At 37.9% G+C, this 25,635-nt stretch overlaps 1 long non-coding RNA gene across 2 annotated transcripts in view; it reads left to right on the forward strand.

Moving 5' to 3' along the window:
* Positions 1-25,635, forward strand: part of LOC132681409 (uncharacterized) — a 95,962-nt gene that overhangs the window by 61,050 nt on the left and 9,277 nt on the right. For both annotated transcript variants that reach the window (XR_009611047.3, XR_009611048.3), the window contains one exon: positions 2,434-2,589. This is a non-coding gene — a long non-coding RNA (uncharacterized LOC132681409). The remainder of the gene's footprint in view (positions 1-2,433; positions 2,590-25,635) is intronic.

Consider the following 25,635-nt stretch of genomic DNA (forward strand, 5'->3'; position numbering starts at 1 on the left):
GAAATAAAATGTTGTGTGAATATACAATAATCAACCTCATTAGTGATCAAGAAATCTATAAAAAAGAAGTATTTTATTCCCAATAGATGGGCAAAGGTCGATAATATTGACAAAATCAAGTGTGACAAGTGTTTAATTATCTCTTAAACACTGCTGACGATAGTCAGCAATACAACTGCTTTTGAAAAATTGGGAATACTTTTAAAGATGAACTATTTAATAAATTCTAGGACTTAGCAATTATACTACCAGTCATATTCATTCAGAAACTCTTGCCCAAGTGCATCAGAAGGCATGTACAAAGATGATCACAGCGGCATTGTTTTTAACAGCAAAAATCTGCATACAACTCAAATGACCATTGCCAGGAAAATGAATAAATTGTTATACAGCAATGAAAATGAATGAACTCTAGGTGTATATGTCATTATGGGTGAACCTTAAAAATAAAGTAGTGAATTAAAAATTGAGTCACAAGAGATCACAGCATGTGATACTTTTTTTTAATGGAACTCTTAGTCTTCCTCAAGGATGGAAAAAGTCATTTAAAAAATTCCAACAGCCCAGTCTTTTGTTTCTTTAATCAGAATTATTGGAATTGATGGTGTGCAGAAAACCTAATGCAAGTAACTGTAATTCTCTTGGTTGATCAAGCAAACCTTTAGAATGAACCAGTTAGTGCAATGAAGGAAAAAATTTCTGAGAAACACTATCAGTCTCTGATATTGTCGGGAAATGAAACCTGTGGTTACTCAAATACTTTAAATACAGTTACCATGAAGACCATATACAGATTACAAAATTAAAAGGACTATAGAAACCTTGACTTCTCCCCATCCTGCCAACAACTCAGTGAACCTTAAAACACAATGTAGTTTTGAGACCCATTCACCATTCCTGACTCCCAACACAACCTCCTCACATCAAACATGGGTACCATCTCTCATTTGAATCCGAACAGCATATTAACTGCTCTCCTTATGTCAGCCCTGAACCAACTCTTACCCATGCTAAGGTTCTTCCCAAAGTAACAAGGACAGTGGTCATTTGAAAACACAATTCATACCAAATCCTGTAATCACCTCCCCCCTCCCGCCCACCAATGGCTTCTCATCTCACATAGAATTAAACCCTTGTCCTGCACAGGCATGGCACCAGGCTACTTCTCTAACTTCATCTTCTAATAATCTTCCAGTCACACTGTCCGTTTTGCAATTTCCTGTTTGTGCAAAGAAGGCTCCCACCTTAGGGCCTTAACATCTATTTTTAAATAGCTAACTAAATGAAAATGGGTCCTAGATGAACAAATGACAAAAATGTGCCATCATCTAATGTTAATGATTTACGCAATTCTGCAGATCTGTGAGGCAGTAAAACCATCCTACCAGATGTGGTGAAGGTAATGTTTTCCTTTTGAAAATTTTTTGGATACATTTTACATGTCTTGGAAGCCATTTGCACATTGTGTCTTATACAGAGTGTCTCATTACCCAAAATATACATTCTCTGTAAGATCATCAGGCAATCTGCTATTAAGCACACGTGTATTAACCTTGCCTGCTTCACTCATAACCTACCCATACGTACTCCCCCCATGAAGAGGTATATTTTCTTTATGAAATATTCTTTCTCAGGACATATGAAGTATTTTCAAAAAATATATTCGTAATGAGATTTTGAATGATCACCTCAACTTGGAGAAATCACCCCTTTATCCAAGCCAGCTCCTCCTGTTCTTTCAGGAAGACCTATGATCTCTGGCTATTAACTGAGCGTTTTATGGGCTGAAAATGGAAATGGAAGACATGAGAACCATAATTTAAGTCATGATATGGCTTCTCAATTAAAGTGATATTAAAAAGCAATAAAACCCTCCACCTCAGCCCCCAGGTACAAGGGTTGCAGAATAATTAGAATTCCTTCTCAGAAAGTAAGAAAAAGAATGTTTTAGTCTAATACTGCTTATAGCACATACAGAAAGTCAAGAGAAAATCAGAAAAGGAGCAAGGAAGGTGCCTTGAACGTTTCCTTTGCCCATACTGGCTGGAGTTTTTTTTTCTGGTATCAGAAGAGTAAAAATCAGTGCAATCTTATCTACCAGAACTGCTAGGACAGTCAGGCCTTGATGGCCTTGGCTCCAAGTGGCTGCTCACACAGACAGTGGAGCTCAGAAATAGCTCCTAACACCTGCTCCCTTGGCCCAGGAGCTCTGTGAGAATAGGACTGTTGTTGGGTTTGAAGTCTTTTTAAAGTAAGTAGCAAGATGTGATTCTACAGTGGAAATGGTCACACTTTGTGAAGAGAGGAGTGTAAACAGTCTGATGTACATATCTACATTTGTCTTCTAGCCCAAAGTCGTGTCTCTTCAACTCCTTTCTACTTTCAAGGGACATCTTGACATTTCATCACTACTTGTGTTTTTTTTTCCTTAAGGACAACTGATGAATGCTGGGCCCTGACCAATGATGTGAAGACTGTGCCTGCTTCTAGGAACACAGGAGCCAAGTAAAACCATTCGATAGACACATCTAGACACCAACTATATGATGATAATTACAATGATAATCACGGAGACTTAATATGTTCCAGGTACTTTGCTAGGTTCTTTAATCATCTAAACTTGATCCTCATAAAAATTCTATGGGATAAACATTGGTATATTATATTAGCATTCTCATTTAATAGATGAGGAAAATAAAGCATAGGTTAATGAATTCTATACTGCTTTCTCAAGAAGGATATAAAGTTATCTAGCTTCACCCTTTAAAAATGACTTTTAGGGGCGCCTGGGTGGCTCGGTCGGTTAATGAGCTCATGGTCCATGAGTTCGAGCCCCGTGTTGGGCTCTGTGCTGACGGCTCGGAGCCTGGAGCCTGTTTCGGATTCTGTGTCTTCCTCTCTCTCTGACCCTCCCCTGTTCATGCTCTGTCTCTCTCTGTCTCAAAAATAAATAAATGTTAAAAAAATGACTTTTATAATGCTTTTCAAAATTAGTACATTAAATAAATGCTTTGAATTGAAAACCCCTATTAATAATAGCACTAGGTGCAAAGCATACCACATAATCAGCCACTAAAACCCTAACATCAGTTGTTTTATCTGATTAGGATGGATGAATGAGTTTTTCTCTTTGAAGACCGTTGGGTTTCATGAACAGTTAGTGAACAAACTGAAAGAAATGGAGCAAAAAGGGTGATTCCAAAATTGTGGAGAAAAGGCACATATTGCCTATGGCAAGGGGAACTGGGTGACTGGGGAAGGGAATCAGAAAAAGTCTCCTATTTTAAGAAAAAAGAACTCTCCTGCACTGTTGGTGGGAATGTAAATTGGTGCAGCCTTAGTGTAAAACACTATTGAGGGTTCCCCCAAGAAATTAAAAATAGAGGTATCATGATCCAGGAATTCCAATACTTGTTATTTATCCAAAGAAAATGAAAACACTAATTTGATAAGATAAATGCACATTGATTGAACATTGCTCAATTGATGATTATTGCTACGTTATTTATAATGATCAAGATATGGAAGCAGCTTATAAGTCACCAACAGGTAAATAAGATTATGTGTGTGTGTGTATACACAAAGTACCTGTACACACACACACATAACCATATATACACACACACACACACGTGTGTGTGTGTGTGTGTGTATATATATATATATATATATATATATATATATACACAAGTGTGTGTATACAAAAAATTCACTGTATACAATGCGATATTACACAGCCATAAAAAAGGATGAGATCATGCCATTTCTAACAACATGGATGGACCTAGGAGGTATTATGGTAAGTGAAATAAGCCAGACTGAGAAAAACACCATATAATTACACTCATATGTGGAATCTAAAAAACAAAATAAATGAATAAACAAAAAACACAATCAGACCTCTATAGACAGTAAAGTGATGGTTGTCAGAGAGGAGGGAAGTAGGCAGATGAGCAAAATGGGTGAAGGGGAATGGGACATACAGGCCTCCAATTACAAAATAAGTAACTCACAGGAATAAAAGATATAGCACAGGGAATAGTGCTGTATGGTGATAGACTGTAGATATACTTGTGATAAGCATAACATATAGAGATGCTGAATCACTATGTTGTACACCTGAAATGAATGCAATGTTGTGTGTCAACTAAAATTTTTTTTAAAGATCCAAAATCAATATTCTACTAATAAAAGTCTCTGATTTTACTGTCTAATCTTTTGTACCTTTCACATTTACAGCCTTTGTGTATACCTTGTCTATTCCAAAAATTATGTTTTAAGTTGGTATGTAAAAAGGACAAGGAAGAACCCACAAGACCATTATTCTCCACTTCAAAATTCTGCCTTGAGTCTGAGTAGACTCTATCAATAATATCCCATTACTTGTAAAGATTACCTTGCATTTATCTTGTAACCTATTTTTCTCTTCGTTAGCTCAGATAAGGGAAGCCAGGCTCCCAATAAATTTCAGCTTGCAAGTCCTCCTGAAAGAAGTGGATGAATGAAAAGACATTGTATTCCCCAAATAACCAGGCTGAGTTCATGGGGAGGGTATAGGTGGTGTGCCTGCCTGTTTTAGGAAATGCACCTGACATTGCAACAAGGGACCACTGCTACTATTTTAGACCAATACACACAGAGTTTATAAATAACATACCTAGGATTATCTCATTCCTGTGAGTGCTACAAGTCTAAAGTCTGATGAATTTTCAAAGAGAAAATGTACACAGAAAATATGGCTTTGGCACTTCTCTGTCATGACATATTCTGCCATTGGTTAACCATGTAGTCTTAGCCAAGTCACTTAACTTCTCTGAGATTCAGTTTTCACAGATATGAGAAATGGAGAAAAGCCCAAAATTCTGCTTATCTCACATGATCATGGAGATAAGTGAAAGAAGTGACTATAGACGTATTTTGTCAATGAACGTGAACACAAAAGTATTAGCACAACTATTCCTTTCCCGTTATCCACCCAGTTCCCATTAGAGGTTTTATCCAGAAGATTCTGAGTCCAGCACTCTTCCCACCACACCCTGCAGACCCCCTGCAGCCTATGGAATATATCACGCAGTTAAGTCTCTTCCAAGGAATTATTAGTAGGTAACTCAATCTGTGGCTCTGTGCCTGACTTACTCCCAGGTGTAGCATGTATTAGGTCCTGCCATCTGTCCCTTACATGAACCACGTGACCTTGGATAAGTCCTATAACCTATCTGATCTTTGATTTCATATTTACAAATTTGGGTAATAATAGTTTCCCTTCATTATCCTACAGGCTTGCGGGTGTGTATTAATAAGGCAGTCTGTCAAGACATCTCAAAAACACTCAAGACCACAGTCATTGCCATGACATATACTGTCTCTCCCCATTAAAGTATATTCACAGGACAGGGGATTTTACTGATGTATCTTCAGCATATAGAATATTGCCTAGCACATAATATACATTTAATAAATACTTGTCAGTGAGTGACATAAATGCAAGCACTTGACATTATCACCAATATTACTCTTCCAAACTGGTTATGTAAAGTGTAAAGTCTAAAACTCAAAGCATTCTTTTTCTGTACACATTTATGTGTAATCTAACCCTTCAATGAAAATATATAGAAGCAATTTTCCTCTTGAATACACAAAAAGAAATAGAACATAGAAAAATATGCCCTAGGCTCTATAGTTCCAGGACACCTGCAAACAGGGAGATCACTCCCTGACAATTGAGATCTAAACATTTTCAAAATTAATTTAATAGCAGTATTTTACAATAACATCAAACATCCCTAATAAGGGAAATGCCAAGGCGAAAGATATTAGAAGCCACTAAGGCCTAGCTAAGTAGGAACAGAGATGCTGGGTCTTTGGAGAATGGTTATAATGGTAGCTCCTGAATTTCATGTGCTACTTCATCCCATTGGAAGAAGCCACACTCTATAACCCTTGGGTAAATACAGGCCTCAGAGCCCTGCCCCTTCCTCTTATACAGTGTCAATTGTGAACACTTAGAAATGATCACCAGTGGAGGAGTGAAGATGGCAGAGCAGTATGGGGACCTTCAGCTTGTCTCGTCCCTGCAAAGCAGCTAGATCAGCACCAAACCATTTTGAACATGTAAGAAATTGATGAGGATTAACACAACAATCTGCATTACTTGAGCCACAGAACTTGGCAGGTACACAGTGCAGAGAGGTGAATTGGAGGAGAGAAAAGCTGTGGAGGGTGGGGAGCCATTTTTTGCAGAGAGAGGACACAGAGAGAAAGATAAAGGGGGAGAACAACTGAAACAGGAAGAAATAGAAAATTCGAACAGACACATAACCAGTAAAAAAACTGAATCAGTAGTGAAAACTCTCCCAACAAACAAGAGTCCAGGGCTTAATGGCAAGGGGAAGTCCAGGGGAATTCTGCCAACATTTACAGAAGAGTTAAAACCTATTTTTTTGAAACTGTTCCAAACAATAGAAATGGAAGGAAAACTTCCAAACTCATTCTATGAGGCCAGCATTACCTTGATTCAAAAACCAAAGATAGCACTAAACAGGAGAACTACAGACCATTTCCCTGAGGAACATGGATGCAAAAATCCTCAACAAGATACTAGCCAACTGGATCCAACAATACTTTAAAAGAATTATTCACCATGATCAAGTAGGATTTATTCCAGGGCTGCAGGGCTGGTTCAATATCCTCAAATCAATCATGTGATACATCACATTAATAAGAGAAAGGATAAGAACTACATGATATCCTCAATAGATGAAGAAAAAAGCACTTGACAAAATACAGCATCCTTTCTTAATAAAAACCCTCAAGAAAGTCAACATAGAAGGAACATACCTAAACATCATAAAAGCCATTTATGAAAAGCCCACAGGTAATATCATCCTCAATGGGGAAAAACTGAGAACTTTCCCCTTAAGATCAGGAACACAACAGGATGTCTACTCTGACCACCGTTATTCAACATAGAGTTGGAAATCCTAGCCTCAGCAATCAGACAACACAAAGAAATACAAGGCATCCAAATTGGCAAGGAAGAAGTCAAACTTTCACTATTTGCAGATGACATGATACTCTACATGGAAAACCCAAGTATCCATCAAAAAACTTCTAGAACTGATCCATGAATTTATCAAAGTCACAGGATATAAAAATCAATGTACAGAAACTGGTTGCCTTTCTATACACCAATAATGAAGCAGCAAAAAGAGAAATCAGGGAATTAATCCCATTTACAAATGTACCCAAAAACTGTAAAATACTCAGGAATAAACCTAACCAAATAGGTAAAAGATTTTTTTATACACTGAAAACTATAGAAAGCTTATTAAAGAAATTGAAGAAATGTCAATACTACTCAAGGAAGTCTACATATTCAGTGCAATCCCTATCAAAATAACACCAGTATTCTTCACGGAGCTAGAACAAACAATTCTAAAATTTGTATGGAAGCACAAAAGACCCTGAATAGCCAAAGTAATGTTGAAAATGCCTCCAAAGCTGGAGGCATCACATTTCAGAACTTCAGGCTGTATTACAAATCAGTAATGGTTAAGACAATATGGTACTGGCACAAAAACAGACACATAGATCAATGGGACAGAACAGAGAACCCACAAATGGATCCAGAAACATATGGCGAACTCATCTTTAACAAAGTAGGAAAAAAGATACCCAACTGAGGAAAGACAGTTCTTCAGCAAATGGTGTTGGGGAAACTGGACAGCGACATGCAGAAGAATGAAGCTGAACTACTTTCTTACAAACACAAAAATAAACTCAATATGGATGAAAAACCTAAATGTAAGACAAAAAACCATCAGAATCCTAGAGGAGTAAACAGGCACCAACCTCTTTTACTTGGGTCACACAGCAACTTCTTACTTGACATGTTTCTAGATGCAGGGGAAAGAAAAGCAAAAATCAACTATTGGGACCACATCAAGATAAAACCTGCAGAGTGATGGAAACAATCAACAAAACTAAAAGGCAATCGATGGAATGGGAGAAAATATTTGCAAATGACATATCAGATAAAGGATTAGTATCCAAAATCTATAAAGAACCTCTCAAACTCACCACCCCAAAAAACAATCCACTGAAGAAATGGGCATAAGACATGAATAGACATTTTTCCAAAGAAGACATCCCAATGGCAGACAGACACATGAAAAGATGCTCAACATCACTCATCATCAGGAAAAAACAAATTAAAACCACAATGAGATACCACCTCATACCCACCCGTCACATGGCTGAAATGAACAACTCAGGCAACAACAGATGTTGGAGAGGATACAGAGAAAGAACACTTGTGCACTGCTGCTGGGAATGCAAACTGGTGCAGCCACTCTGGAAAACAGTATGGAGGTTTCTCAAAAAATTAACACTAGAACTATCCTATGACACAGCAACTGATCTACTAGGTATTTATCCAAAGGATATAGGAGTGCTGTATCCCAATGTTTATAGCAGCACTATCAACAATAGCCAAAGTATGGAAAGAGCCCAAATGGCCACTCACTGACAAATGGATAAAGATGATGTGGTGTGTGTGTGTGTGTGTGTGTGTGTGTGTATACACACACACACACACACACACACACACACAATGAAATAGTACTGGTGATGAAAAATAATGAAATCTTGCCATTTGAAACAACATCGAGAGAACTAGAGTATTATGCTAAGCGAAAAAAGTCAAAGACTAATATCAAATTATTTCACTTATATGGAATTAAAGAAACAAAACAGATGAACAAAGGGAAGGGAAGAAAAAATAAGATAAAAACAGGGAGGAAGACAAACCATAAGAGACTCTTAAATACAGAGAACAAACTGAGGGTTGCTGGAGGGTTGTTGGGTGAGGGAATGGGCTTAATGGGCGATAGGCATTAAGGAGGACATTTATTGGTATGAGCACTGAGTGTTATAGATAAGTGATGAATCACTAAGTTCTCCTGAAGTCATTATTACGCCATATGTTAACTAACTTGGATTTAAATAAAAAATAAAACCCCTAAAGACTATACCAAAAAAGAGAATTTATGAATCACTAACGTTAAAGAATACAAAATTAACGTACAGAAATCTGTTGCATTTCATATGCTAATAATGACGTAGCAGAAAGAGAAATTAAAAAAACAATTTCAAATGCACGTCCATCAAAGGAATAAAACACCTAGGAAAAAAATTTAACCAATGAGGTGAAAGGTCTCTATTTTAAAACTGTGAAACATTATTAAAAAAATTGAAGATGACACAATCAAATGAAAAGATATACTATGTTCATAGATTGAGAAGAATTAATATTGTTGAAATGTTTCATACTACCCAAAACAGTCTACCGATTCAATGCAATCCCTATCAAAATATCAATGACATTGTTCACAGAATGAGAATAATCTTAAAATTTCTATAGAACTATTAAACACCTGCATAGCCAAAGAAACCCTGAGAAAGAACAAACCTGGGCCTATCACAATCCCAGATGCCAAAGTATACCACAAAGCTATATAATCTAAAAAGTATGACACTGGCACAAAAATACACACATAGATTAATAGAACAGAATAGGGAGCACAGAAATAAACTCAAGCTTATGTGGTCAATTAATATATGACAAAGAATGCAAGAATATACAATGGGAAAAAAGTCTCTTCAATAAATGGTGTTGGGAAAACTGGATAGCTGCATGCAAAAGAATGAAAGTGCACCACTTTTTTATGCCATATACAAAAAGAAACTCAAAATGGATTGAAGACCTAAATGTTGAGAACTGAAACCATAAAAATACTAAAAGATTAGATAGGCAGCAATCTCTTGGAATCAGCCTTAACAACATTTTTGTGTATCTGTCTCCTGAGATAAGTGAAACAAAAGCAAAAATAAATTATTGGGCTTCTCCTTCCACTGCTAATGAAACCATTCCTCAATTTTACCCCTAGTTTCTCTTTGCTTAGCCCACTCTCAAGCCTTGGTAAGGTCAGAGACTTGTCCAAGCCCTCTTCTTCCCTAACACCCTCCTCCAGTGACTTCCAACTCACTTCCTTTTAAGCATCTGTCTTCTGAACTTGATTTACTGTATCCCAATAAGTGGTGTCCCTAAGCAGCCTGGTGTAGCAAGAAGTGCACTAGGCTGGGAACCAGAAGGCCCAAATGTGAGCCCCAAATCCCCTGATATCCAGCTGCAAGATCCTGGGAAAGGCCCAATGCCTTCTTTGAGTACCCAAGTCATTATCAGTAAAATTATACTAATTCACAGGCCTGTGTGAGCACGAACTGTGGAAAAAAAAAAAAACTATTGGGACTATGCCAAAATAAAAACGTTTTGTAGAGCAAAGGAAACCATCAGCAAAACAAAATGCCAACCTACTGAATGGGGAAAATATTTGCTAATGATACATCTGGTAAGGGTTTAATTTGCAAAATATATAAAGAACTCATACAACTCAACCCAAGACACAAATAATCTAATTTAAAAATGGGGAGAGTATCTGAATAGATATTTTTCCACGGAAGACATACAGATGACCAACAAACACATGGAAAGAAACTCAACATCACTAATCATCAGGGAAATCCAAATCAGTGAGTTATCCGTTTGCATCAGTCAGAATGACTGGTATCAAAAAGACAAGAAATAGGTGTTGGTAAGGATGTAGAGAAAAGGAAACCCTTGTGTACTGTCAGTAGCAATGTAAACTGGTGCAGCCACTATGGAAACCAGTATGGATGTTCCTCAAAAACTTAAAAAATAGAAATATCATATCATCCAGTAATTCCACTACTGAGTATATACCCAAAGAAAATTTAAATACTAATTCAAAAAGATGTATACATCCTTATGTTTATTGCAATATTATTTATAACAGCTAAGATATGGAAGCAACCCAAGTGTCCATTCATAGATGAATAAAGATGTGAATACACACACACACACACACACACACACACACACACACACACACAGGAATATTTCTCACCCATAAAGAAGAAAGACATCTTGCCATTTGTGACAATATGAGTGGACCTAGAGAGTATTATGTTAAATGAAATAAGCCAGATAAAGATAAATACCATATGATTTCACTTATATGTGGGATCTAAGAAACAACAAATGAGCCAAAACAAAAAACAGAAACAGACCCATAAATACTTGTAACAAACTGCTGGTTGCCAGAGGGGAGGGCAGTGGGGAGATGAGCAAAACTGGTAAAGGGGATTAAGAGGTACAAACTTCCTGCTGTAAAACAAGTCACAAGGATAAAAGGTACAGCACAGGGAATATAGTCAATAATTTTGTAATCCCATGGTGTGGTGATAGATGCTAAGTACACTTAATGCAGTGAGCAATGCATAATCTACAGAATCGTGAGTCACACTATGTTGTACACTTTAATGTAACATTGTATGTCAGTTATACTTCAAATAAATGAGTAAATGAATAAATAAATCCAGCTAGCTAGATTTATGTATCTATCTACCTATCTACCTACCCATCCATCCATCCATGCAAGAAAATTCAGCCAGTATAAATCACCATTTCAAGCCTCTTTCATGATACAGAAAATTTTCCACTATACAAAGTTAGCTTAAAAAGCAGAATATAAAATTGTACAGACAGTGAAATTCTAATTGTTTTAATACTAGGAAGTAGTTCTGAACAAGGGGTAACGTCTGGAGAGATTTTGATTATTACAATGGATGGTAGGGAGTTTTGGCCGGCATCTCTACTCTGCTGAGTGGAGGTCAGGGATGCTATAAACATTCTAGAATTCACAGGACATGCCTCAACAACAAAGAATTATTCCGTCTGAAATGTCAGCAATGCTGAGGTTGAAAAAGAAATCCTGATACGGAGGAAAAATATTTTAAGAAAATATAATAGTCTATGATTTTATTATTGATTCTAAACAATACCACATTTTATAAATGGTCTGTAATGAGCATATTTTTCTTTTGTAAGTGGGTAAAAATAACATTTAAAGAAAAAAATCTAAATTTGCCATTTCCTTTTTGAAATAAGTCAATAAGTAATGAGGTCAGCATAGAAACAGGTTGAGAAATTGGTCAGGGCATCAAAGGAGGAGGATCAACAGAGCATGAATAAGAATTATCATGGGGTTTTATTTCTGCTCTGAAACTCTGTGGGGGATTTGAGGGGAAATGCCATCAGCCACCTGGGGTGTTGGGAATAAAAAGCAGCATGCTATTATGTGATTCAGATAGTGACCTTCATCTTGAGTCAAGCAGAGGCTATCACAAGAGAGAGAGAGGAACAAGAAGTAGGAGGCTATTTTATATAAATATCTAAAATATCCCCAAAATATCTAGACATTCCTTGGAAACTGTATCTTGGAATCTCTTAGAGACTCAACAATATGGAGGAGACAAAATTTCCAAATTTATACAATCTTCTGTTTTTCTCTAGAGCTATACCACAATTGAAAACTCTTGAGACACTACAGTTGCCCGTTTAGCCTGGGAAATAGCCTTGTCTTAAGCTGACTGAGAAAACACTTTCATATAATGTTTGACAAGGGGGAAAAAAAGAGAAATTTCTATTTTCTTTTCTGTAAAGTCCATTCCATCACATAAATTCATCATTAATACAGATATGACTTGCTATACCCAATAAGCAAGTTAAAATGAATTAACAATTTAAGTCAGAGAAATATTTCAAAATACTTTTTTATTCATATAGCAAAACTTCCTTGGTATTCAGAAATATTTCCAGGTTTGAAATATCTGAAATGCACAATGATTAAAAGAAAAGGAGAAATGCTCAATCACATCCCCCTGGGTGCATCCTCCTGCTTTTTCTGTTTTCTATAATTTCTTAAATGAAATTTATAGAAAAAACTTGCATTATTGCAATTCAACATTTTAGAAGAGTTTTTACTGCAGCAATGTAAAAATGACCAAGAATCGTCACTGTTCATATTGTCAACCAGTGAGGCTACAACTTGACTGGAATTTCCTGTCATTTTCCACTCTACCTGGTCACATCTCTCAGGTAGGGCCAGTGATTTCAAGGAAGGGTCCTGGCTAGTCACAATTCCACTATGAACACCATCCCAATCACAGCAAATTATCCTTAGGTATTATGATAGTAAGACATACAATATGTATATAGATATTTCTGGGGGATAGATTCCAAAATAAATGATCTTATACTCTCATATCACATAAACCTAGAATGTAAAAAATTGATTTGGATTGAAATGCAGACTTTTTCGTTTCTGTACTTGGCTCCATTTGCTAACTTTTCTTCCCTTAACCTACCCTACCCTGGCCCCAGCTTCACCTTTACAAGTATTTACTGCCTTTTCTGAACAGAGACTCTGCTGGGCACATTATAGACATCATTCATGCACTCATTCATTCATTCACTTAATTATTTCTGAGTAGTTACTATGTGCAGTACCTCTTTAATCTTCACAGAGATACATAAAGTAGGCAATATTTAATTCATATCACAGATGAGAAAATGAAGATCACAGAAATTTAAATTAATTGTTTAAGGTCCTGTAGATACCAGAAGTATAACAAGGATTTAATTCAGCTGCTGAGTTCAAAGTTCATTCTATTACACTATGTATTTTTTAATGTTTGTTTATTTTTGAGAGAGAGAGAGAGAGAGAGAGAGAGCGCGCGCATGAGTGGGGGAGGGGCAGAGACAAAAGGAGACAGAGAATCTGAAACAGGATCCAGACTCTGAGCTGTCAGCACAGAGCCCGACAAAGGGCTCATACCTACAAACCGTGAGATCATGACCTGTGCCGAAGTCGGATGCTTAACCAACTGAGGCACCCGGACGCCCCTCTATTACACTATATTGTCCCTTAACATCACACTGCTAGCAGACATACAATTTTAGGGATAACAATAACATGCCTGTTTCAAATAAGTTCCTTTAAAGGGGTTTGATATCTCATAGCTAGAGATATATTCTTTTTAGTTGCAGAATAATCTGTCTTTAATAAATAACTCAAATATGAAAGACAGAAGTTATTCAGTCACTTTTACTTTAAAGTAAGTGACTTCTCAGATCTTCTTATGAGAGGAATTGATGGAGAAAGAGAATGAGAGCTTAGGGCAAATGAATAAAAGTAAGAGAAAGTGGTACCAGAGTGTAAAGGAAGAAAGAATTGCTGGACAGTATGAAAAATCAGTTCACCTCATTTCCAATCTGACCTGAGACATACCCTTTCTTTTATTTCATTATTGGCCAAGAGATTAGATAGACAGGTAGTAAGGAGCAATATGTGTGTTTGGAATTGATTGGTTTAAATCTTTTCTCCTCTGCTTGTTGATTATATATACTTTGTCAAGACAATCTCTAAGCTTTACTTTTCTCATCTGTAAAAGGGAAATGAAACTGCTTATCTGACTGGATAGTCCTAAAGTTGAAATTATACAGTATCCACTTAATGATTGTTAGTCTATAAATGGCAGTGAGTAAGTCATTAAAAGATGGAGAAATATACATGAATTCAAAATTGTACATTCAAAAACGTCACTGATTCAAAACTGGTCAAAGGACGGCATCTCAAAGTTAATGTCACCGAATATTCTTGTATTGCCCCACCCTTTTAAATGCCATATGGCTAGGTTGGGGTCATACAACTAATACTGGTTAGCGAATTGTGAGCACAGGTACACAGAGGAAGCTTGGAGCGTAAGTGAAAAATGAAATTTGGTGTGCAAATTCACTGAGATGTGCGGGGTTAACTTGTTACTGTAGCACAACTTGGTCTACCCAAATATACTATGAATTTCTACCATCCTGCTGTACAGTCTGTAGTACTACACTTTAGGGCTCCATCCACATGCATGCCCAAGATAACACTATTATCAATGAATTGATGATCATTAGAACCTTATCATTCTGAAGTGTGCCAAAAAGCTAGGAGGAACAGCTGATAAGAAAGATGATAAAATATCAGGCTCCAGAAAGATCACAATAAACTGAAACAATGATCCAAATTAAATATTCTAGAACTAAATTTGTATAAATACTGAGTCTTACACACATAGCTCCAGAAAGTCAACTTTTCAAAGACCAAACTGTAGAGATGTAATGGGGCAGTAGTGTGTATGAGGAATTCTGCAGGATATTACCATGCCAGTAATTGTTCAGTAAATGTACATATTGTAACTATAAAAGCTAATTTAGACCTACATTAAAATGCATCTTAAATAAGCCATTCAAAGTCCCATTCTCTTATGCTAGCCAAACACTCCTTGAATACAGAAAGCCATCTTCTTTATTTGAAGATAATAGATCCTTAAAAAAAAGTCCACTTAAAGTTAATTCATTTCAGGGCACCTGGGTGGCTCAGGTGGTTAAGCATCAGACTGCAACTCAGGTCATGGTCTCATGGTTCATGAGTTAGAGCCCAGCATTGGGCTGTGTGCTAAGAGCTCAGTCTGTAGGCTACTTTGGATTCTGCCTCTTTTTCTGCCCCTCCCTTCCTCACACATTCTCATTCTCTCTCTCTCCCTCTCTCTCTCTCCCTCTCTCTCTCTCTCTCATTCTGTCTCTCTCAAATACAAATAAACATTAAAAAAATTTACCCTTTCTCTCCGTGCCCCTCCCTTGCTCATGCTCATGCTCTGTCTCCCAAAAATGAATACATGTCAACAAAAATAAAAAAAGGGGGGGGGTACTTGGATGGCTCAGTTGGTTAAGCGTCAGACTTTGGCTCAGGTCAGGATCTCACGGTTTGTGAGTTCAAGCCCCACATCAGGCTCTGTGCTGACAGCTGGGAGCCTGGATCCTGCTTCGGATTCTGTGTCTCCCTTTCTCTCTGTGCCCCCCCCTCCCCCCCCCCGCCCCATTCAGGCTCTGTCTCCCTCTGTCACTTAAAAATGAATAAATGTTAAAATTTTTGTAAAAAAAAATTTAAAGTGAATCCACTTCAAAAGCTATGCTGGAATTTTCCACTTGCTTTCACAATCTCTACTCTCCATCTCTCACCTTGCTCTGTGCCTTAGGAATCTGGTATCTTTGCACTCTGGCACCCAGCCATTTGGAGGCACTAGTGGGAAAGTAGAGAGCAGGAGGAGAGGGAAGTCAAGACTATTTCTTGGCTCCTCTCTGCGTCCTCACTGTAAGTTGGCTGTGTTCCTGCCTCTACCAAAGGTGACACTCTCCATATAGTTACTATCTCTTAGTTCAGGTAAATGATTTCCAACTGACTTCCCACTACTGCTAGCCCCAGGGTGCTGTATTTTCCCTTGGTAGTTTCTCTAAAACCTCTCCAGACCTTTGTAAATAGTAAACTCTCCTCAATTACTACTGTGCCTTTTCCTTCCAACCAAGACCCTGACTGATGTAAATTAAGCAAAATTTCATAGTACATACCAAGTAAAGAAAAAGATACTTTGATTAGGGATTTTATGTTGAAAAATGAAACTGAACTGAAAAGAAAACAAGTTTGTCTTATATGCCTGAATTTATGTTGTTTTCAACTTTGTACTTTTTATAATAAACAAAGCAAAAATAGTCTTTTGTTTTTGGTGTAATTTTACCAACATAACTTGAGGACATTACTGTAGAACACTTTCCATTTTTGTTTAATCTTTCTTCACAATTATAAATCTTTGCAAAAAATTAATTTTTTTTAATGTTTATTTTTGAGAGAGAGAGAGTGAGTATGAGCAGGCAAGGGGCAGAGAGGGAGACACAGAATTTGAAGCAGGATCTGTCTCTGAGCTGTCAGCACAGAGCTCAACACGGGGCTTGAACTCACAAATTGTGAGGTCATGAGCTGAGCCGAAATCAGATGCTTAACCACTGAGCCACCCAGGTGACTGCAAAAAAATTTTTTTGATGTCTTTGCAACTTTCAGCAAGATATCTCCTGAACATTTTTCTTGAAATCATCCTGTTTGAAGTACATATAATTCTTTCCTTTTCTTTAATTTTAATTGATACTATCCCATCACATCCTCCTTTTATAATATTTCCCCACATGCTGGAGTTAGCTCTCCACTTTCATGTTAATTAATGTCATAGAATTCTAGATCTTCTGCATGCTTTCCAGTTTAATTTTGCAATTACCTTACATTGGACAAATGGTCACATTAGTGAATTATTATCATGTTATGATGATTACGTTCCCCAACTTCATTATGGCAGTGACTCTAACATGAGTACTGGACACAGGAGAATCAATGTCTACTAGGATGCATTCTGAGCATGAAACTTTGACAGAGACAAAACACACAGAATGCAACTAGCAACCAAGAGGGTTGTATCCTTATGGCTGAAGGTATTGCCAGCATTAAGGCTGTACATCTTAGCAGTTATACCCCACAAAGACCCAAAGATAAACTAAGAGAAGACAGAGAACAGTTCTCTTCCACATGACATCCACTATGTATGGGAGACCAGCAATGATTTAGTCCTCTAGGCCTGATTCAGAGAGATAATTTTACCAAAGATTTTATATACACCAATACTACACAATAGCTTCTCTAATTCCAACCTTCTCTGATCACAACAAGATACAGTACAAAAGGATGGTGGACAGAATTTTATATATTCTGTAGTTTAGACTCTATAGTTCAAAGAAACCAAGGGTGGAAACCTCATTGTCCCCCAAAAGTCAAACATCAAAAATATTAAAACCAGTAGATTTTAAAAATTAGGTCTTTTCTGTGTCTTTTCTTTTTAAAAAAAAAATGTTTAACATTTATTCATTCTTGATAGACAGAACATGAGAGGGGGAAGGCCAGAGAGAGAGGGAGACACAGAATCTGAAGCAGGTTCCAGGCTCTGAGCTGTCAGCACAGAGCCCAACACAGGGCTCAAAGTCACGAACTGTGAGATCATGACCTGAGCCAAAGTCAGACGCTCAACCGAGCACCCCTATCTTCTGTGTCTTTTCTAATACACATGCTGATTCATAGGGGGATTCTAATCATCCCAAGGAAAGAAGCTTCCAGATAGAGCTGAGAAAGGACAGAAGTAAAGCAAAAAACAGAGGAACCATTTTCTAACGCATGGTCATTTGAGCCTCCTTTGCACTGAGGAGATCATGTGGGAACAAGCAGAAGAGGAAAAACTATTCACTTTTCTTAGCTGGTGCCAAGTCTATTATAACATGAGAAACTTCATGATTAATAGCCCTTTCGAACTACAGTATCTAGCCTTGGCAAGCTTAATGTTTAAATACTCAGCACCAGGTAAGTGGAATATTTTCTTTAGAAAAAGGTGAGTAGTCTGTCTTCAAATATCTGTAGGTTTATCCCATAGAAGGGAATTCAAGTGAAATTCTTTCCCTCCTAAGTGAGGTATTCAATAAATGGTCCTTAGGACTCTGTATTCATCCTTCCCCAACTGTATAATATGCCATTTCTCTTTTTTAATATGAAATTTATTGTCAAATTTGTTTGCATACAACACCCAGTGCTCATCCCAACAGGTGCCCCCCTCAATACCCATCACCCATCCTCCCCTCCTTCCCACCCCCCATCAACCCTCAGTTTGTTTTCAGTTTTTAAGAGCCTCTACATTTTGGCTCCCTCCCTCTCCAACCTTTTTTTTTTTTTTTTTCCTTCCCCTCTACCATGGTATTCTGTTAAGTTTCTCAGGATCCACATAAGAGTGAAAACATATGGTATCTGTCTTTCTCTGTATGCCATTTCTTTAGAAGGCTTCTCAATCACCATTTCCTACCTGTACGTCTACAGTACTTCTCATAGCTTTCCAGAGTCCTGGTTTCAGGCTATCTGATAGTGAAACTAACAGCATAGTTACCTGATCTCCTTCTGCTATTCGATGGCCCAATACAGTGTGCATCAGAGTCACCAAAGAAGTTGTTTCAAGTTAAAGATGCTCAGGCATCCATCAGAGAATCTGATTCAGTCAGTCCAGACAGCAGACACATTTTTTATCTGTTTTAGAGGGTAGCCAACCTGTATATCTGATCCCTTAAAATCACTAATGATAAAAAGTAGATATTCAGATCAAATCAGAAAAGTTGAGAACCAGGTGATGAATTCTATTGTATAATGTTGCCTCAATAAACTTCGCTGTAGAGCTGATCATGAGGAAGGCTGAGGATGAGTAGCAGTGAGACAAGATGACTGACTTCAAGCATCAACTCAAGGGTTGACCTGACTGAGTTTGAACTCTAACTCCAAAGCATACTACTTATGTGACCTTGGGCGAGCTACTCGTCCAGTCCGTGTTTCAGCTTCTTCATTGTTAAAGTGATCATCATAATAGCAATTACCTCAAGGCTTAATGTGAGAACTCCAGGAGTTAACGATATAGCTAAAGTGCATACACTAATACCAACAAATGAGTGAGTCAGTGCAGTGGTGGTTAACAATAAATACTGGCTGGGGGTGCCTGGGTGGTTCAGCTGGTTGAGTGTCGTACTCTTGATTTTGGTTCAGGTCATGATCTCACAGTTCCTGAGTGTGAGCCCCACATGGGGCTCTGTGCTCACAGTATGGAGCTGGCTCTCTCCCGTTCTCTCTGTCCCTTCCCCACTCACTGTCACTCTCTCTCTCTCTCTCTCTCTCAAAATATAAATATAAACTAAAAAAACCCAATAAATATTGGCTGAGAATAGTTTATGATAATAGCTGATTTAACCTTTTCTTATAGCCTTTAAATCTCCACAGGTGAGCCCAATGCAAAACTAGGGATACAGGCAAACTCAGGCAGTTTAGATTTCAAACTTTTTTCCCCAAAGGAAATTGGAGGGGCCCTACAGCATTATGATAGCATTTATTAATAAGATTTCTGACGATCTGACCATCATGAATTCAGCTTTAGCGACATCTATAATTATCCTTTGGAAATTTGCCCTAAGCTGAGACTTGACAGAATCTGTATGAACAGATTCTGCCTCAGAAATTTTGCTTACTGCTGCTGTTCCAAGTAAGTTAGTCATTAAAGACACTGGAGATAAAAGGTTTTTGGAAGGTGAGCAGTTTAACAGTCAGCCATGATTAATAAAATGAAGGAGAAAAACAGCTAAGAAACATCCAGATACTGTGACAGGAAATTCATCTTACTATAGGAAAATAAAGTGTGAATAAACATTTAAGTGGACCAATTTGGCAAGAATGATATCTTGAAAGAAACTATGATAATACTGGTATTTATTATTAATATAAGAACTGAAAAATAAGTGATTTTATGATACAATCAAAATGAATAATTATGCATATAGTTTACTACATGTAAAAAGTGGTCAAAGTAACAGTAATTTATTTCTTTTAAGTAACATTAATTTCTTTTTTTTTTTTTTTTTTTTTATTTTATTTTTTAATATATGAAATTTACTGTCAAATTGGTTTCCATACAACACCCAGTGCTCATCCCAAAAGGTGCCCTCCTCAATACCCATCACCCACCCTGCCCTCCCTCCCACCCCCCATCAACCCTCAGTTTGTTCTCAGTTTTTAACAGTCTCTAATGCTTTGGCTCTCTCCCACTCTAACCTCTTTTTTTTTTTTTTTTTTTTTCCTTCCCCTCCCCCATGGGTTTCTGTTATGTTTCTCAGGATCCACATAAGAGTGAAACCATATGGTATCTGTCTTTCTCTGTATGGCTTATTTCACTTAGCATCACACTCTCCAGTTCCATCCATGTTGCTACAAAAGGCCATATTTCATTTTTTCTCATTGCCACGTAGTATTCCATTGTGTATATAAACCACAATTTCTTTATCCATTCATCAGTTGATGGACATTTAGGCTCTTTCCATAATTTGGCTATTGTTGAGAGTGCCGCTATAAACATTGGGGTACAGGTGCCCCTATGCATCAGTACTCCTGTATCCCTTGGATAAATTCCTAGCAGTGCTATTGCTGGGTCATAGGGTAGGTCTATTTTTAATTTTCTGAGGAACCTCCACACTGCTTTCCAGAGCGGCTGCACCAATTTGCATTCCCACCAACAGTGCAAGAGGGTTCCTGTTTCTCCACATCCTCTCCAGCATCTATAGTCTCCTGATTTCTTCATTTTGGCCACTCTGACTGGCGTGAGGTGGTATCTGAGTGTGGTTTTGATTTGTATTTCCCTGATAAGGAGCGACGTTGAACATCTTTTCATGTGCCTGTTGGCCATCCGGATGTCTTCTTTAGAGAAGTGTCTATTCATGTTTTCTGCCCATTTCTTCACTGGGTTATTTGTTTTTCGGGTGTGGAGTTTGATGAGCTCTTTATAGATTTTGGATTAAGTAACATTAATTTCAATCATACAATAGTAAAGCCAAATAAGAATATATATATATTATATCACATGTGTATATATATGTGTATACGTATATGTGTATATACATATGTATGTGTATCTACCTATAATGCATGAGTAATACAATGGAAACAGTTTCACTAAGAAAGAATGTAAAATTTTCATTTCATTTTTTTTTTAATTTTTTTTTTTTTTTTACGTTTATTTTTGAGACAGAGAGAGAGACAGAGCATGAACGGGGGAGGGGCAGACAGAGAGGGAGACACAGAATCGGAAGCAGGCTCCAGGCTCTGAGCCATCAGCCCAGAGCCCGACGTGGGGCTCGAACTCACGGTCTGTGAGATCGTGACCTGAGCTGAAGTCGGACACTTAACCGACCGAGCCACCCAGGTGCCCCTTCATCTCATTTTAATATTGAGTAGTGGTTGAAACTTTGAGTAGAAAATCTAACACCACATTGTCACTTGACAACTCTGAATGAAACATTTTAGTAATAGATAAAAGGCTTTTTCCAGGAAATAATAGTTTCCTGGCTAGGCAGACCATGAAAATAATGAAGTCCAAAACAGGGTATTTCAGGACAGATTTCTAAAATGCACCCACCCAGACCTCCTCAACCCTAACTACTCAACTTATAGCAAGCAAGGAAGGTGTAGACCATTAAGGTAGAGATCATTACAACCTCTCTCTTCCACCACACTCAAATTCCTTTGTTCTTAAAAATGAGAAATTAGGGGTGCCTGGGTGGTTCAGTTGGTTAAGCGTTCGACTTCAGCTCAGGTCATGATCTCACGGTTCGTGAGTTCGAGCCCTGCATCACTACGGGAATTCATAGTGACTATCTGGGAAGTAAGTGTGTGGCAAATAATTCCAACTCTCACTATATGCTAATTCTGAAAAGAATTCTAGATCAAAGGTGTATTATGTAATAGTCTTACACAGATTACAGGGCTATTTTACATTTTATGTTATATTAGCTAATATGTATTTAGTACCTGCCAAGCATCAGGGCCTTTATGTACTTTTTCTCATTTAGTCTTCAGAGGGAGAGAGAGGCCCAAAGAAGTCCCTCTCACTACCAGGTAGTCTGATGACAAATCCCTTGCTCTTAAGGAGAATTTCTAGATGTTTGTGGCCTCAGTTGTCAATTTCTCACTCTGAGCCATTCCCATTCCCAATCATTCCAGCTTCTAACTGTATGCTTTTGTTCTTCTCTAAAGACAAAACGCTCACCAGTGCTATTTATGACTGCTGTGACTTTGGCCTATCCCTGACCATGTTTTAAGCTCTTCCTTGATGGGGCGCCTGGGTGGCTCAGTCGGTTAAACGTCCAACTTTGGCTCAGGTCATGATCTCACGGTCCCTGAGTTCGAGCCCCGCGTCGGGCTCTGTGCTGACAGCTCAGAGCCTGGAGCCTGTTTCAGATTCTGTGTCTCCCTCTCTCTCTGCCCCTCCCCTGTTCATGCTCTGTCTCTCTCTGTCTCAAAAAATAAATAAACGTTAAAAAAAATTTTAAGCTCTTCCTTGAATTCTGGTGTGCTAGTTTGCTTCAGAAGGTTAGCCTTCTAGTCCTGTGACGCCCTATTTCAGCCACATCACAACCCTTCTCAGTTCTGATACTAATTTCTAAAGCAGACAATGGGCCTGCCATACTTTTTGTGTTGATAATTTGAAGTAGTTGCAGACTTCTAAAACGTGGCATAGTTTTTTTTTTTCCTTTTAGAAAAATAACCTGTGCCAGCAATGGACAAGCAACCAGAGAGCAGCCCCACTCTTCAGATAGGACATGAGCTCTCCCATTTGCCATTAGTATTGTCTGCCTGGCCCCTATAAGCTTTTTCATTTTAAATTCAAAACAAGAGTTTGTTTTTTGGTTTTAAAATACTATTCAGACAGGGGCACCTGGGTGGCTCAGTCGGTTAAGCAACTTCAGCTCAGGTCATGATCTCACAGTCTGTGTGTTCAAGCCCCATGTTGGGCTCTGTGCTGACAGCTCAGAGCCTGGAGTCTGCTTCAGATTCTGATCTCCCTCTCTCTCTGCCCCTCCCCTACTCATGCTCTCTCTCTGTCTCAAAAATAAAATAAAATAAAATAATAAAATAAAATAATAAAATAAAATAAAATAAAATAAATAAAATAAATAAAATAAAATAAAATAAAATAATAAAATAAAATTAAAATAAAATAAAATAGTATCCAGACACAGTTGTGAATCTCTACCATCTATTAATCAATATGTTATAATCTTGAAAAGAAATAGTGAAGTTTCAGCTGTGTCTTTGCAGGTACCGTCACTTGAAGTATGTCAAAAGAAAAAACAAAATGTCCTCTTAGTAAGACTAAAATTTGTGTTTCCACAATCAGCTTTTCTTTTAAAAAAAATTTTTTTTAACATTTATTTATTATTGAGAGACAGAGAACATGAGCAGGGGAGGGGCAGAGAGAGGAGGAGACACAGAATCCAAAGCAGGCTCCAGGCTCCGAGCTGTCAGCACAGAACCCAACATGGGGCTCGAACTCACAAACTGTGAGATCATGACCTGAGCTGAAGTTGGATGCTCAACCGACTGAGCCACCCAGGCGCCCCCACAATCAGCTTTTCTTATCAAGGCATGTTTCATGAAGGAACAAAGTTTGAAGAATAGTATCACCTTGCATAGAAGAATAATCTTACTGTTCTCTTATCCAGAGTTATGCACTCATACCCCCCTTTCATCACAGGACAGATGTGATGATCCAGGTGGAGAATTACATTAAGCCTGATGACAACTCTATCTAAGCAACCTATTAGAGGGTCCCACAGCCATCACAATGAACTGAAAGATGGAAGCAATGACCAGCCGTGAGATTACTTGTGATGGGCAGGAACCTCAGTAGCTAACTTCCTCTGACAAGTAGTCAATTCCTTGAGCTTCAGTGTTGTGTGTTTTCTATGGGGACTGCAACCTCTGGCTCGATAAAAGAAGCTAATTAATGATAAACTCTGTTATGGGGAATTAGAACTGACAGCTTAATTCTGTACTTGGTTCTGACAACTTTGGTGGGATTTCTTAGGTCCCATCAGTAAATCTGTAAGCACATCAACTGAGGCGACCCAAATAATTACCTCTAAGTATTTCCTGTGTAGGAACCTATCATACAGATACATTCCTGTGTCTACTATCTCATTTATAGCAGAACCACTTGCAAAGAAAAAGAAAGTGGAAACCTTGTGAGTATCTATTAATGATGAGTAGAGTGAAGACTAAACAAACGAAAATTTAACCAATCTGTTATTAAATGTCAATGAGATGAAATTAGGATTTTTCTTTGTTTGTTTTTGATGACTACAAGGCAGGGTTGGCACATTTTTTTCCCATAGAGGGCCAGATAATAAATATTTTAGTATTACATGCTACAAGAACTAAATAGTAACTACTCAACTCTGCTTTATAGCACAAAAGCAGCCGTAGATCTGAGGCAAACAAATGAGCATAACTATGGTCCAATAAAACTTTCTAAAACACGTGACAGGCTAGGCTTTAACTGGTGGCCAGTTTCTCAAACCTCTGATAACAAGAATCCTTCAACACTGTAATTAACCTACACAACACCCATCCACACAGATCTTCACACCCTTCTACTAAATCATAGTAGCTAACATTAAGTAGAGAATAATTATTCTGTACCCTGCTAAGCCTGTCATAGGCACTAGGTAGAGTAATCTTTATAACAAAATGTTCCTATTATTCCCATTTGCCAAATGAGGCACTGAGACAGAAAGGGTTACATAACTGCTTGTGCTTGTAGAGCTGGGAAGGGACAGAACCAGGATACATCACCTCATTAAATCTGCAGCCCATCTGTGATAAGCTGGGCCATGTGAACATGCAGCTTTAAATCATTAAGCATGATACAAATGACAGTCAAATTATGAGTAATGGCTTTTGCTTTATAGAGAAGGAGGCAGAAATTCAAGTGGATCCACAAAATCCACACAACACGTGGGTCTGGAGTTACTCACAGACCCCCGCCTCTTGATCTGGCTGCCATCCATTATCACATTATCTTCCAATTAAGTCACTGCCACCATCAAATCAAAACAGTGACTTAGAAAATTGTTTCTTTAGGGCATTTCTTTGTCTTCAGTGAAACAGCCCCAAATCCTCACTCCTTCTCTGACTGCTTGATTGGCACCCTCACCTGCATCTAACCCTGGAGGTAAATGTTTACTTCGGCTGGGGCAACAATGAGGATTACATTGCTGGAAGAAGTGATTATTAAGCTATTAATCAAGACTGCCAACAGAGACTTACATATCTTAGTAATAAATTGTGAAAACACCTAAGAGTTAGCTACTTAACAAAACTGAATTTGATGAAAAGCCAAACTGACAAGCCTCTCCCCCCACATCCAGGCTAATTTTTGACC

The sequence above is a fragment of the Panthera onca genome, chromosome A1, assembly GCF_046562875.1.
Source record: "Panthera onca isolate mPanOnc1 chromosome A1, mPanOnc1 haplotype 2, whole genome shotgun sequence".
NCBI lineage: Eukaryota > Metazoa > Chordata > Mammalia > Carnivora > Felidae > Panthera > Panthera onca.